Source organism: Pinus tabuliformis, chromosome 8 (assembly GCF_031772625.1).
Source record: "Pinus tabuliformis cultivar Carrire ecotype Pingquan chromosome 8, CPIR1, whole genome shotgun sequence".
Classification (NCBI taxonomy): Eukaryota; Viridiplantae; Streptophyta; class Pinopsida; order Pinales; family Pinaceae; genus Pinus; species Pinus tabuliformis.
In genome coordinates, this window is record NC_142294.1 from 1,030,909,766 (window position 1) to 1,030,925,965 (window position 16,200).

Genomic DNA, 16,200 nt, shown 5'->3' on the forward strand with positions numbered 1-16,200 from the left:
GTTTGAAAGTTGATATCAGAGGGATTAACCTCATCAGAATTCATCATGAGGATCTGGTAGTCACCAGGACTAGAAGGTTGGGGGGGATGGGCTGCTTGACCTAGCTGAGGTTGAGAAGCAACAAATCCTTGCCGAGGGAAAGGATTTGTAAGCACTGTCGGTTGAGATGGTGCAGGATTCTGAGGTGATTTTTGACCTCTACAAGCTGCTTGAGCTTCCCACATTTGGCACATATAGGGTAAGAGAGGACACTCATGTGTATAATGGCCATGTACACCACAACAAGCACAAGGCTTGTTCATACAAATAGCCTTGTTCTGCTTGCGCTGACTTCCTTTTTGCTGGTTGTTGGTGTTAAGCTGGTTCCCCTGGGGTTCACTAGGTTGATTACCTTGATTACCGTGGTTACCCTTGTTACCCTTCCCCTTATTCTTTTTCTTCAAATTTTGTGGATTGGTCACAGTATGCTATGAAAACACTTGAACCTGAGGGGGCGGTGTCTGTTGGGGCTAAGGATGCATGGGAGGTTGTGGCACTTATGCTTGAGGGGTTGGAGCGCTCGGCTGTGCATAGGGAGGAACAACGGTTTGGTTGACAGGTGGAGCATTGGATGGACCTGAAAACATGTTGATAGTAGGAGGGGCATAAGTGTTGGAGGAACTGGTGCCCCCCTGCGGATAGCCATAACTTTGTGAGTATATGGAAAAGGGTGTGAAATGGTTCCAATGATACCATTGGCGACATGAGATGCCCCCGGTGCATTGGCACCTCTAGGACGGGGGAGGTCTGAAATGACGATATAGACATAACCATATTGCGCATAAATCAGGTCATATCTTAGATAGGTTTAGAGAGCATCTTCCTCTGTTTGAGGAAAATGGGACGTGACATCCTTTCAAATGGGTGATAAAAGGCTCATAAGAAACTAATCCAGGTAGACATGGTCTTCGAAGGGTGGGGCACGACATGTGCTCCTCCTTCTATGCCATTCTTGAACATGATCGGAAAGGCGGGTGGTAAAGCACTAACGGAATGAGGTCAATAGCTTCGTACTAGTATCATACCGAATAGGTAACTAAATATATGAGGAACACTTTAGCAAGCGTCACAAAAACAGAATGAGATGCGTCAGGCTAGTCTACGTACCATTTTGCAGTGTCTCTAGTGAGCATGTGTTCGAACAGCTGAAGAAGTATGGAGTCATCGGTAATGGAGTTGGATGAACACCACATGTGGAAGGAGTGAACATGATTGTTAGGGTTGTCTCCAAAATTTCCCTCAGAATTTGGGATGTCTGAGGGAAGCTTAGTTGGCAGCGCAAGCCAACAATCATTGTGGTGTATAGCGTCATCTATTAACTAGCTAAAATATAGGAGACTTAACCCATCCATAAAAGGGAGGATGGGGGTTGTCAGAACGGTTTTTGAGACTGTTTTGCTAGATGTGACCACCAAGGTAGAACTTGAGGTAACACCAGGTTGGGTTCCTGCACTAGCTGTGGGTCTAAATATGGTGACAATATGCGGTGAAGGAGGCTTGGAATCAGATGAACCAGGAGAAGAGTCGGTATGGGGACTCAGGGGGACTATGAAATCAAACCTTACGAGGAAGAGTATATGCCTGAGAGAAACTAGGGATGAAGGCATAAGAGTCTCTGTGATATATTCCTTGGTGGGACAATGGTGGTAAGGCACACGGGACACAGAAATGGTGAAGGGAGATCAAAAATATGTCTTTGTGTCTGTGAGGGGAGACAAATTTATTATGTTAAGTCTTGGCTTGGCAATGTGTTAGCGTTCGAATCTACCTCAGGCTGAGGAAGGCAAAAATCGAGGCAATATCATACCACGCTCAGCCTCGTAGCTAGCCCTGCGAGGACAGGAGAGGGCTCTCTCCAGGTCTATCTTGGCAAAAGGTTTTCAATGGGGCTAAGATGACCTATAGTGAATGCGGATTTTAGGCTAGTAAAGAGATATCAAAAGGGGTTTTAATGAATGATTGGGTTTTCTGGGCAGCGTGGTATCAAGAACAACGTGAGCAGAGATTTAATAAAAGGCACAGATTATTCCATAAGGCGAGGTAGGAGCGAAATTTAACAATTAAATTGAGATTAAATGGAATGGCAAGACTGCTGAGAAGTCGACAAGGGCATGTGTGATGAATCCTTATTGAACTGAAGAAAACATTAAATATGAACACTTCCTCAAGAGAGAGCAAATACATTGAATTCTTCCTTTCTCACTTAAAAGTATCCATTTAGAAACGATTATGAAATGAAATGGAAACATTACAAAGACGTATGAAACAGAAGAAAAACATATGCTAAATTTCCACACCACAAGAATCTTACAGATTAGAGCTGAGCCATTTAATTAATCTCTGTCATTCAACTGTACAATTAAATTCTTTGTTTTCCTCCACGCACACCTCAGAACTCTCTCCCCCAAGTACAAAGTATTGCTTAACTACAAATTACATGCTCAAGTTGTTACTAGCTTCTAGGAATAGAAAACTAACTTCTAGGAATTAAAACTAATTAAAATTCCAAAAAATAAACCAAATCTGGATCAGATTGCAAAATGTCTCGAGTTGTGAAGGTTGCTGGTCAAAACTCTTTTGAAATAGGAATCTTCAAAGCTGCCATTTGTCATAGACTGCCACCTGCGTTCGAATGCAAGGACGGTGGCTTTAATTATGGAAATAATCCCCAACTGTCTGTCTAAATATTTGGAATTTTGTTGCCGACCGTGTACTATCTCCTTGAAGATCTGCAATTTGATTTTCAGTTGCTGAATTTGTGCCTGGGAGTTGGATCTAAATCATGTAGCATTTCCCCAATTTCTCCAGCATGTCCTTCATGTCGTAAGAATATTGCCTTAATTAGGCCATTGGACCAAAACTGCATGGCAACTGCCAAAAGCCTCATAGCTACCTTATTTCCATGCAGAAAACTGCCTGTAAACAAAACATGATCAATTCCTGCTGCACGAGCATGCAACATGGCAATTGAGCCAATGTTATTTGTAATCATTAGCAATGATGCTTTTGCTAGATGCTCTGGTGTTTGCATTGCAGCATCCCTTTTCCTTGGTTTGACAAGCAACCTGAATGAGCTGGCCACTGTGGTTGCTGCTACACCCATCTCTGTATAATCACCACCATAAATATCCCCAACTAGCATATTAATCTGTGTTGAGTCTCCTCGTGTAGCAAGATAAAGGGCTTCCTCAAAGCTGTTACATCCTGTCAATGCTGATACAAGCCCCAAAAACGTGCTTCCACCAAGGCTTATTCCACCAACACGCTCAAACTGATCAGGAGAATCAACTCTTAAAATGTCAACACCAGATCCAATGTTTACCACAAGATATGGGTACAAACTCTGGCTTCCATCTAATACTATAGCATTAACATCTTTTTCAAGAAGAGGACTCTTTGAAACAGCCGTAGTGCTCATATTATTTCTACCATTACATCCTCCAATGGTATCCTCCTTACAATTACTGTTGACAAAACTCTCATCATCACCATGTCGCTTACCCTTCTCCCTTGGACATAAATCATTGTCGTCTTCATCACTACAGTTCTCAGATGACTTCCAAGGCCGCTGTATGCGTCCTGCTCTATATGAACCTATAGGATACTCAAAGCTTTCATGTTGAGCAATCTTGACCAAAAAATCAATCCCCCGCACCAAGCTCTTCAATTCATCGTTGTGCTTTAGCCGCAAGCCAGCAATTTCCGAAAACCTGGCAAGAAATTTGCAAGCTCTGCCACCAGTTGCTCCAATGGCTCTATCCTGATCAACAAGATAGTGTTCCCGCATGAGTCTCAAAAAATTCCTCCATTCTCCAAGTCTCAAAACATTTGAAATGAAACATTCCACAACCTGGCAAAAGAAGAAGAGCATGATTAGATAACCATATTTTAAGGACGTTCCTTACTGGATAGCTAGCAGAATGTGTTCCTTCATTCATCCATTCTTCTGTAAGTGCATAAAAAGAAGCTTTAATACTATTAAAATCAATACATCCTGGCGAGGTTTTTCCATATCTTCCATCCTGCATATTAGAATCTGTATATTCTGAATTTTGCAGCGGCTCCTGTAATTTGCTCGAATCAGGGTTCATTTCGAAAGAGCAATCAGACTGTGTCTCAATTCTGGCAGGAGGTTGGGTACCGCAAGCACCGATATCCTTATGGGATTGTTCTCCTTTCCCTAAAGGTGGCTCTGAAAACATATCTTCAGATGGTTTTCCAAATGCACTGGCCCTGCCTCTGCTTTTGTCCATTTTGGTAGTGTCATTTTCACAGAGTTTCCCAAATTTGGTATCATTCCTAGTCTGGCCAAAATTCACACCTGGAGAAATCAATTCTCTAGCTGGCTCAAAGTAGACAACTTTGTAGAGTGTGCCACCTATATCCATGCCAAACCGTGCTGAAGGAGATGCTCTCGGGCCACGTTTCGTGAGCCAGCTGTAGCTACCGCCTCCAACGTTCGTCCAACATAACTAATTTGCATTCAACAGATGATTATAATTTTTAAGAAAACCCATCATCTGGTTTATAAAATCCCTATTTGTAAGTCATGCAGCCCTTTGACACTTCAACCCATTTGTTTTCTATGAATTCGAGATGGAGCCACAATTTGGCATGATTAAATACCATCTCCTCTTGTCTGCAAGTATATTATATACTGTTGATTGTTGAGGACCTTCGTAACCACACCCACCACTATTTAGCATGAAATTAGACACAAAGACACAAAAATTTCGGCTCTGTCACTGTATGGGTAGCGCTTCTACCCAACGAGTAGCGCACCTTATATGGGTAGCGCCCCCACTCTATGGGTAGCGCGCACCCTGAATCACTGTCCACTGTTATGAAAACACGGCTTCAGCCATCTTTTTTATGTTCTTTGATAGTTATATACCCACCAGGGACATTCAACATGTGTTCTATAAGATTTTGCTGAAGGAGATTGCAAGTTCTCAGGATTCTCAGCATCACCATCTTTTTCTTGGACAGTTCAGAATTTAGAATCAACTTTTTGCTTCAACTGTAGCAAATTATCAAGAACTAGTAGCATGGGTGTCACATACTTAAAATCTGGCTAGCCCTCACTTTTTGATACCTGCAGGAAAAAGCTGAACAACATATCCAATAAAACACTAACAAGGCCATTGTCAGCACCTACTTCACAAGCTGCATTGTCTTCATGTAAAATTAGAGCCAAAACATGAGATATGAGGGACATCATACTATCATCCTTTACATGATCTAAAGTACAATGCTTGAATTGCTCTACAAGAAATAATATAACCTTAGCCTGGAGCAATTTCATGCAAGTGGAAAATATCTCATCAATAGAAGGGGCGTTGAATCATCAGGAGGTGGTCCAACTACTTGAGTTTGACATATTACTGCCTTTGAATCCTGAATAAATGCAACTTGCCATAGAATCTCTCGATGTATCATTTCAATGTCAAGAAGCATGTCCTTGCTATCATTCCCAAACTCTGCCATTAATGCTGCCAACCATCTATTCTCCCTAGTGGCATCAGCGAGAAAGACAAAAAACAAGCACCAAAATACTTTGTGGTTCAGTCCATTTTCTACAGCTAATAAATTAGTTCCCACAACAGGACCCAACACATTTAATGTAGTTTTGAGGTGCCCTCTCAGATCAGCGCAAAATACCCGTGCAAGTTTAAAATAACTCCTTTTGACCGAAATGATTGCAAATGACGAGAGATAAATTTTGATGAATTTGACTTTGATGGAAGACTGACAAGAAGGAGTCTAACATTGGCTCCAATGGGGATGGCAGTTGCCGCTTCTTAGAGGTGCCAAGAACCACAGAGCTTTGGAAGAGCAGACAATGCCTCCGTCCATTGGGCAATGGAGTCATTATTTCAACAGACAACATGAGACTTCCAACTCATTTATGGACTGATACTTGACTGAAATGATCGAAAAATTGCTCAACAAACTTCACACTACAACTGTAAATGAAACTCAGAATGAAATGTTTCCTTTTGGCTGCTTATTTATTTACAAAATCTACCCTACTTTGCTGCAAAAACAATAGATCAGGTAATTTTGAAATGCCATATTAACCATTCAAGTAAACCTGAAAATGATGCCGCTTGAGAGTGTTTCAACCAGATCACAGATGCAATTGCTGGCAACCCTTCATGCACGTAATGAGCCTGGTCACGTAAAAGACAACTTGATCTATCAATCAAACTGAAAAACATTTCCATGTATGTTGCCATTGGATCGCGAAAGCCAGACTCTGTTGGCTGCCCCAACTCTGCAATACATACCTCCAGCTGCACACTGTCAATGCAAACATCTGTAGGCAATTCTATTATTTCTTGTTTCGAAGGAGGAAGGATTTCCAAGAACTTTTTAGGGTCTTGGAAATCATATGACTGGATCTGCTCATCTAAACACTGAATCTCCTTCTCAACTCTTTCAACCACTAACTCACAGACACCAGTTTTAGCTTCAAGAGGAAACTTCGGAGATTTCAAACATTGAAGCAAGGCACTGAAAAAATCTTCATTAATTTCAAAATCCGCTAACCAATTTCTAACATCTTTTACAGCTTCACACAGTGCAGGGTTTGCCACATACCCTACCATTGCATAAATGGATCAATGAGCATTGGACTGTCTGGATCGAGCTGGAGTCGCCAGGTGAATGTTTCAGCCTGCATATGTGTGTCTGACTACTGTCCACCATCAGCATCAGATCTGCAACTTGATTTCATGTACCGGAGCAAGACAATCTACAAGTCGAATGTCACATCAACAGCAAACCATCTTCCACAGTATGGTCGCCACTATGTTAGCCTTCGTATCTGCCTCAGGCTGAGGAAGGCAAAACTCGAGGCAACATCATACCACGCTCAGCCTCGTAGCTATCCCTATGAGGATAGGAGAGGGCTCTCTCCGGGTCTATCTCGGCAAAAGGTTTTCAATGGGGCTAAGATGACCTATAGTGAATGTGGATTTTAGGCTAGTAAAGAGATATGAAAAGGGGTTTTAATGAATGATTGGGTTTTTTGGGCAGCGTGGTATCAAGAACAACGTGAGCAGAGATTTAATAAAAGGCACAGATTATTCCATAAGGCGAGGTAGGAGCGAAATTTAACAATTAAATTGAGATTAAACGGAATGGCAAGACTGCTGAGAAGTCGACAAGGGCATGTGTGATGAATCCTTATTGAACTGAAGAAAACATTAAATATGAAAACTTCCTCAAGAGAGAGAAAATACATTGAATTCTTCCTTTCTCACTTAAAAGTATCCATTTAAAAACGATTATGAAATGAAATGGAAACATTACAAAGACATATGAAACAGAAGAAAAACATATGCTAAATTTCCACACCACAAGAATCTTACAGATCAGAGCTGAGCCATTTAAATAATCTCTGTCATTCAACTGTACAATTAAATTCTCTGTTTCCTCCACGCACACCTCAGAACTCTCTCCCCCAAGTACAAAGTATTGCTTAACTACAAATTACATGCTCAAGCTGTTACTAGCTTCTAGGAATAGAAAACTAACTTCTAGGAATTAAAACTAATTAAAATTCCAAAAAATAAACCAAATCTGGATCAGATTGCAAAATGTCTCGAGTTGTGAAGGTTGCTGGTCAAAACTCTTTTGAAATAGGAATCTTCAAAGCTGCCATTTGTCATAGACTGCCACCTGCTTTCGAATGCAAGGACGGTGGCTTTAATTCTGGAAATAATCCCCAACTGTCTGTCTAAATATTTGGAATTTTATTGCCGACCGTGTACTATCTCCCTGAAGATCTGCAATTTGATTTTCGGTTGCTGAATTTGTGCCTGGGAGTTGGATCTAAATCATGTAGCATTGCCCCAATTGCTCCAGCATGTCCTTCATGTCGTAAGAATATTGCCTTAATCAGGCCTTTGGACCAAAACTGCATGGCAACTGCCAAAAGCCTCATAGCTACCTTATTACCATGCAGAAAACTGCCTGTAAACAAAACATGATCAACTCCTGCTGCACGAGCATGCAACATGGCAATTGAGCCAATGTTATTTGTAATCATTAGCAATGCTGCTTTTGCTAGATGCTCTGGTGTTTGCATTGCAGCATCCCTTTTCCTTGGTTCGACAAGCTTCCCGAATGAGCTGGCCACTGTGGTTGCTGCTAGACCCATCTCTGTATAATCACCACCATAAATATCCCCAACTAGCATATCAATCTGTGTTGAGTCTCCTCGTGTAGCAAGATTAAGGGCTTCCTCAAAGCTGTTACATCCTGTCAATGCTGATACAAGCCCCAAAAACGTGCTTCCACCAAGGCTTATTCCACCAACACGCTCAAACTGATCAGGAGAATCAACTCTTAAAATGTCAACACCTGATCCAATGTTTACCACAAGATATGGGTACAAACTCTGGCTTCCATCTAATACTACAGCATTAACATCTTTTTCAAGAAGAGGACTCTTTGAAACAGCCGTAGTGCTCATATTATTTCTACCATTACATCCTCCAATGGTATCCTCCTTACAATTACTGCTGACAAAACTCTCATCATCACCATGTCGCTTACCCTTTTCCCTTGGACAGAAATCATTGTCGTCTTCATCACTACAGTTCTCAGATGACTTCCAAGGCCGCTGTATGCGTCCTGCTCTATATGAACCTATAGGATACTCAAAGCTTTCATGTTGAGCAATCTTGACCAAAAAATCAATCCCCCGCACCAAGCTCTTCAATCCATCATTGTGCTTTAGCCGCAAGCCAGCAATTTCAGAAAACCTGGCAAGAAATTTGCAAGCTCTGCCACCAGTTGCTCCAATGGCTCTATCCTGATCAACAAGATAGTGTTCCCGCATGAGTCTCAAAAAATTCCTCCATTCTCCAAGTCTCAAAACATTTGAAATGAAACATTCCACGACCTGGCAAAAGAATAAGAGCATGATTAGATAACCATATTTTGCGGACTTTCCTTACTGGATAGCTAGAAGAATGTGTTCCTTCATTCATCCGTTCTTCTGTAAGCGCATAAAAAGAAGCTTTAATACTATTAAAATCAATACATCCTGGCGAGGTTTTTCCATATCTTGCATCCTGCATATTAGAATCTGTATATTCTAAATTTTGCAGTGGCTCCTGTAATTTGCTCGAATCAGGGTTCATTTCGAAAGAGCAATCAGACTGTGTCTGAATTCTGGCAGGAGGTTGGGTACCGCAAGCACCGATATCCTTATGGGATTGTTCTCCTTTCCCTAAAGGTGGCTCTGAAAACATATCTTCAGATGGTTTTCCAAATGCACTGGCCCTGCCTCTGCTTTTGTCCATTTTGGTAGTGTCATTTTCACAGAGTTTCCCAGATTTGGTATCATTCCTAGTCTGGCCAAAATTCACACCTGGAGAAATCAATTCTCTAGCTGGCTCAAAGTAGACAACTTTGTAGAGTGTGCCACCTATATCCATGCCAAACCGTGCTGAAGGAGATGCTCTTGGGCCACGTTTCGTGAGCCAACTGTAGCTACCGCCTCCAACGTTCGTCCAACATAACTAATTTGCATTCAACAGATGATTATAATTTTTAAGAAAACCCATCATCTGGTTTATAAAATCCCTATTTGTAAGTCATGCAGCCCTTTGAGACTTCAACCCATTTGTTTTCTATGATTTCGAGATGGAGCCACAATTTGGCATGATTAAATACCATCTCCTCTTGTCTGCAAGTATATTATATACTGTTGATTGTTGAGGACCTTCGTAACCACACCCACCACTATTTAGCATGAAATTAGACACAAAGACACAAAAATTTCGGCTCTGTCACTGTATGGGTAGCGCTTCTACCCAACGAGTAGCGCACCTTATATGGGTAGTGCCCCCACTCTATGGGTAGCGCGCACCCTCAATCACTGTCCACTGTTATGAAAACACGGCTTCGGCCATCTTTTTTCTGTTCTTCGATAGTTATATACCCACCAGGGACATTCAACATGTGTTCTGTACGATTTTGCTGAAGGAGATTGCAAGTTCTCAGGATTCTCAGCATCACCATCTTTATCTTGGACAGTTCAGAATTTAGAATCAACCTTTTGCTTCAACTGTAGCAAATTATCAAGAACTAGTAGCATGGGTGTCACATACTTAAAATCTGGCTAGCCCTCACTTTTTGATACCTGCAGGAAAAAGCTGAACAAGATATCCAATAAAACACTAACAAGGCCATTGTCAGCACCTACTTCACAAGCTGCATTGTCTTCATGTAAAATTAGAGCCAAAACATGAGATATGAGGGACATCATGCTATCATCCTTTACATGATCTAAAGTACAATGCTTGAATTGCTCTACAAGAAATAATATAACCTTAGCCTGGAGCAATTTCATGCAAGTGGAAAATATCTCATCAATAGAAGGGGCGTTGAATCATCAGGAGGTGGTCCAACTACTTGAGTTTGACATATTACTGCCTTTGAATCCTGAATAAATGCAACTTGCCATAGAATCTCTCGATGTATCATTTCAATGTCAAGAAGCATGTCCTTGCTATCATTCCCAAACTCTGCCATTAATGCTGCCAACCATCTATTCTCCCTAGTGGCATCAGTGAGAAAGACAAAAAGCAAGCACCAAAATACTTTGTGGTTCAATCCATTTTCTACAGCTAATAAATTAGTTCCCACAACAGGACCCAACACATTTAATGTAGTTTTGAGGTGCCCTCTCAGATCAGCGCAAAATACCCGTGCAAGTTTAAAATAACTCCTTTTGACCGAAATGATTGCAAATGACGAGAGATAAATTTTGATGAATTTGACTTTGATGGAAGACTGACAAGAAGGAGTCTAACATTGGCTCCAATGGGGATGGCAGCTGCCGCTTCTTAGAGGTGCCAAGAACCACAGAGCTTTGGAAGAGCAGACAATGCCTCCGTCCATTGGGCAATGGAGTCATTATTTCAACAGACAACACGAGACTTCCGACTCATTTATGGACTGGTACTTGACTGAAATGATCGAAAAAATTGCTCAACAAACTTCACACTACAACTGTAAATGAAACTCAGAATGAAATGTTTCCTTTTGGCTGCTTATTTATTTACAAAATCTACCCTACTTTGCTGCAAAAACAATAGATCAGGTAATTTTGAAATTCCATATTAACCATTCAAGTAAACCTGAAAATGATGCCGCTTGAGAGTGCTTCAACCAGATCACAGATGCAATTGCTGGCAACCCTTCATGCATGTAATGAGCCTGGTCACGTAAAAGACAACTTGATCTATCAATCAAACTGAAAAACATTTCCATGTATGTTGCCATTGGATCGCAAAATCCAGACTTTGTTGGCTGCCCCAACTTTGCAATACATACCTCCAGCGGCACACTGTCAATGCAAACATCTGTAGGCAATTCTATTATTTCTTGTTTCGAAGGAGGAAGGATTTCCAAGAACTTTTTAGGGTCTTGGAAATCATATGACTGGATCTGCTCATCTAAACACTGAATCTCCTTCTCAACTCTTTCAACCACTAACTCACAGACACCAGTTTTAGTTCAAGAGGAAACTTCGGAGATTTCAAACATTGAAGCAAGGCACTGAACAAATCTTCATTAATTTCAAAATCCGCTAACCAATTTCTAACATCTTTTACAGCTTCACACAGTGCAGGGTTTGCCACATACCCTACCATTGCATAAATGGATCAATGAGCATTGGACTGTCTGGATCGAGCTGGAGTCGCCAGGTGAATGTTTCAGCCTGCATATGTGTGTCTGACTACTGTCCACCATCAGCATCAGATCTGCAACTTGATTTCATGTACCGGAGCAAGACAATCTACATGTCGAATGTCACATCAACAGCAAACCATCTTCCACAGTATGGTCGCCACTATGTTAGCCTTCGTATCCACCTCAGGCTGAGGAAGGCAAAACTCGAGGCAACATCATACCACGCTCAGCCTCGTAGCTATCCCTACGAGGACAGGAGAGGGCTCTCTCTGGGTCTATCTCGGCAAAAGGTTTTCAATGGGGCTAAGATGACCTATAGTGAATGCGGATTTTAGGCTAGTAAAGAGATATGAAAAGGGGTTTTAATGAATGATTGGGTTTTTTGGGCAGCGTGGTATCAAGAACAACGTGAGCAGAGATTTAATAAAAGGCACAGATTATTCCATAAGGCGAGGTAGGAGCGAAATTTAACAATTAAATTGAGATTAAACGGAATGGCAAGACTGCTGAGAAGTCGACAAGGGCATGTGTGATGAATCCTTATTGAACTGAAGAAAACATTAAATATGAACACTTCCTCAAGAGAGAGCAAATACATTGAATTCTTCCTTTCTCACTTAAAAGTATCCATTTAAAAATGATTATGAAATGAAATGGAAACATTACAAAGACATATGAAACAGAAGAAAAACATATGCTAAATTTCCACACCACAAGAATCTTACAGATCAGAGCTGAGCCATTTAATTAATCTCTGTCATTCAACTGTACAATTAAATTCTCTGTTTTCCTCCACGCACACCTCAGAACTCTCTCCCCCAAGTACAAAGTATTGCTTAACTACAAATTACATGCTCAAGCTGTTACTAGCTTCTAGGAATAGAAAACTAACTTCTAGGAATTAAAACTAATTAAAATTCCAAAAAATAAACCAAATCTGGATCAGATTGCAAAATGTCTCGAGTTGTGAAGGTTGCTGGTCAAAACTCTTTTGAAATAGGAATCTTCAAAGCTGCCATTTGTCATAGACTGCCACCTGCGTTCGAATGCAAGGACGGTGGCTTTAATTATGGAAATAATCCCCAACTGTCTGTCTAAATATTTGGAATTTTGTTGCCGACCGTGTACTATCTCCTTGAAGATCTGCAATTTGATTTTCGGTTGCTGAATTTGTGCCTGGGAGTTGGATCTAAATCATGTAGCATTTCCCCAATTGCTCCAGCATGTCCTTCATGTCGTAAGAATATTGCCTTAATCAGGCCATTGGACCAAAACTGCATGGCAACTGCCAAAAGCCTCATAGCTACCTTATTTCCATGCAGAAAACTGCCTGTAAACAAAACATGATCAACTCCTGCTGCACGAGCATGCAACATGGCAATTGAGCCAATGTTATTTGTAATCATTAGCAATGATGCTTTTGCTAGATGCTCTGGTGTTTGCATTGCAGCACCCCTTTTCCTTGGTTTGACAAGCAACCTGAATGAGCTGGCCACTGTGGTTGCTGCTACACCCATCTCTGTATAATCACCACCATAAATATCCCCAACTAGCATATCAATCTATGTTGAGTCTCCTCGTGTAGCAAGATAAAGGGCTTCCTCAAAGCTGTTACATCTTGTCAATGCTGATACAAGCCCCAAAAACGTGCTTCCACCAAGGCTTATTCCACCAACACGCTCAAACTGATCAGGAGAATCAACTCTTAAAATGTCAACACCTGATCCAATGTTTACCACAAGATATGGGTACAAACTCTGGCTTCCATCTAATACTGCAGCATTAACATCTTTTTCAAGAAGAGGACTCTTTGAAACAGCCGTAGTGCTCATATTATTTCTACCATTACATCCTCCAATGGTATCCTCCTTACAATTACTATTGACAAAACTCTCATCATCACCATGTCGCTTACCCTTCTCCCTTGGACAGAAATCATTGTCGTCTTCATCACTACAGTTCTCAGATGACTTCCAAGGCCGCTGTATGCGTCCTGCTCTATATGAACCTATAGGATACTCAAAGCTTTCATGTTGAGCAATCTTGACCAAAAAATCAATCCCCCGCACCAAGCTCTTCAATTCATCATTGTGCTTTAGCCGCAAGCCAGCAATTTCAGAAAACCTGGCAAGAAATTTGCAAGCTCCGCCACCAGTTGCTCCAATGGCTCTATCCTGATCAACAAGATAGTGTTCCCGCGTGAGTCTCAAAAAATTCCTCCATTCTCCAAGTCTCAAAACATTTGAAATGAAACATTCCACGACCTGGCAGAAGAATAAGAGCATGATTAGATAGCCATATTTTGCGGACGTTCCTTACTGGATAGCTAGCAGAATGTGTTCCTTCATTCGTCCGTTCTTCTGTAAGCGCATAAAAAGAAGCTTTAATACTATTAAAATCAATACATCCTGGCGAGGTTTTTCCATATCTTCCATCCTGCATATTAGAATCTGTATATTCTAAATTTTGCAGTGGCTCCTGTAATTTGCTCGAATCAGGGTTCATTTCGAAAGAGCAATCAGACTGTGTCTCAATTCTGGCAGGAGGTTGGGTACCGCAAGCACCGATCTCCTTATGGGATTGTTCTCCTTTCCCTAAAGGTGGCTCTGAAAACATATCTTCAGATGGTTTACCAAATGCACTGGCCCTGCCTCTGCTTTTGTCCATTTTGGTAGTGTCATTTTCACAGAGTTTCCCAGATTTGGTATCATTCCTAGTCTGGCCAAAATTCACACCTGGAGAAATCAATTCTCTAGCTGGCTCAAAGTAGACAGCTTTGTAGAGTGTGCCACCTATATCCATGCCAAACCGTGCTGAAGGAGATGCTCTTGGGCCACGTTTCGTGAGCCAGCTGTAGCTACCGCCTCCAACGTTCGTCCAACATAACTAATTTGCATTCAACAGATGATTATAATTTTTAAGAAAACCCATCATCTGGTTTATAAAATCCCTATTTGTAAGTCATGCAGCCCTTTGACACTTCAACCCATTTGTTTTCTATGAATTCGAGATGGAGCCACAATTTGGCATGATTAAATACCATCTCCTCTTGTCTGGAAGTATATTATATACTGTTGATTGTTGAGGACCTTCGTAACCACACCCACCACTATTTAGCATGAAATTAGACACAAAGACACAAAAATTTCGGCTCTGTCACTGCATGGGTAGCGCTTCTACCCAACGAGTAGCGCACCTTATATGGGTAGTGCCCCCACTCTATGGGTAGCGCGCACCCTCAATCACTGTCCACTGTTATGAAAACACGGCTTCGGCCATCTTTTTTCTGTTCTTCGATAGTTATATACCCACCAGGGACATTCAACATGTGTTCTGTACGATTTTGCTGAAGGAGATTGCAAGTTCTCAGGATTCTCAGCATCACCATCTTTTTCTTGGACAGTTCAGAATTTAGAATCAACTTTTTGCTTCAACTGTAGCAAATTATCAAGAACTAGTAGCATGGGTGTCACATACTTAAAATCTGGCTAGCCCTCACTTTTTGATACCTGCAGGAAAAAGCTGAACAAGATATCCAATAAAACACTAACAAGGCCATTGTCAGCACCTACTTCACAAGCTGCATTGTCTTCATGTAAAATTAGAGCCAAAACATGAGATATGAGGGACATCATACTATCATCCTTTACATGATCTAAAGTACAATGCTTGAATTTCTCTACAAGAAATAATATAACCTTAGCCTGGAGCAATTTCATGCAAGTGGAAAATATCTCATCAATAGAAGGGCGTTGAATCATCAGGAGGTGGTCCAACTACTTGAGTTTGACATATTACTGCCTTTGAATCCTGAATAAATGCAACTTGCCATAGAATCTCTCGATGTATCATTTCAATGTCAAGAAGCATGTCCTTGCTATCATTCCCAAACTCTGCCATTAATGCTGCCAACCATCTATTCTCCCTAGTGGCATCAGTGAGAAAGACAAAAAGCAAGCACCAAAATACTTTGTGGTTCAATCTCCATTTTCTACAGCTAATAAATTAGTTCCCACAACAGGACCCAACACATTTAATGTAGTTTTGAGGTGCCCTCTCAGATCAGCGCAAAATACCCGTGCAAGTTTAAAATAACTCCTTTTGACCGAAATGATTGCAAATGACGAGAGATAAATTTTGATGAATTTGACTTTGATGGAAGACTGACAAGAAGGAGTCTAACATTGGCTCCAATGGGGATGGCAGCTGCCGCTTCTTAGAGGTGCCAAGAACCACAGAGCTTTGGAAGAGCAGACAATGCCTCCGTCCATTGGGCAATGGAGTCATTATTTCAACAGACAACATGAGACTTCCGACTCATTTATGGACTGGTACTTGACTGAAATGATCGAAAAAATTGCTCAACAAACTTCACACTACAACTGTAAATGAAACTCAGAATGAAATGTTTCCTTTTGGCTGCTTATTTATTTACAAAATCTACCC

At 41.2% G+C, this 16,200-nt stretch overlaps 3 pseudogenes; all 3 read right to left on the reverse strand.

Moving 5' to 3' along the window:
* Positions 1–2,782: 2,782 nt before the first annotated feature.
* Positions 2,783–5,526, reverse strand: LOC149238887 (uncharacterized; annotated as a pseudogene).
* Positions 5,527–7,816: 2,290 nt separating this feature from the next.
* LOC149238888 (uncharacterized) lies at positions 7,817–10,590 on the reverse strand (annotated as a pseudogene).
* Positions 10,591–12,881: 2,291 nt separating this feature from the next.
* On the reverse strand, positions 12,882–15,654 carry LOC149238889 (uncharacterized; annotated as a pseudogene).
* Positions 15,655–16,200: the final 546 nt, after the last annotated feature.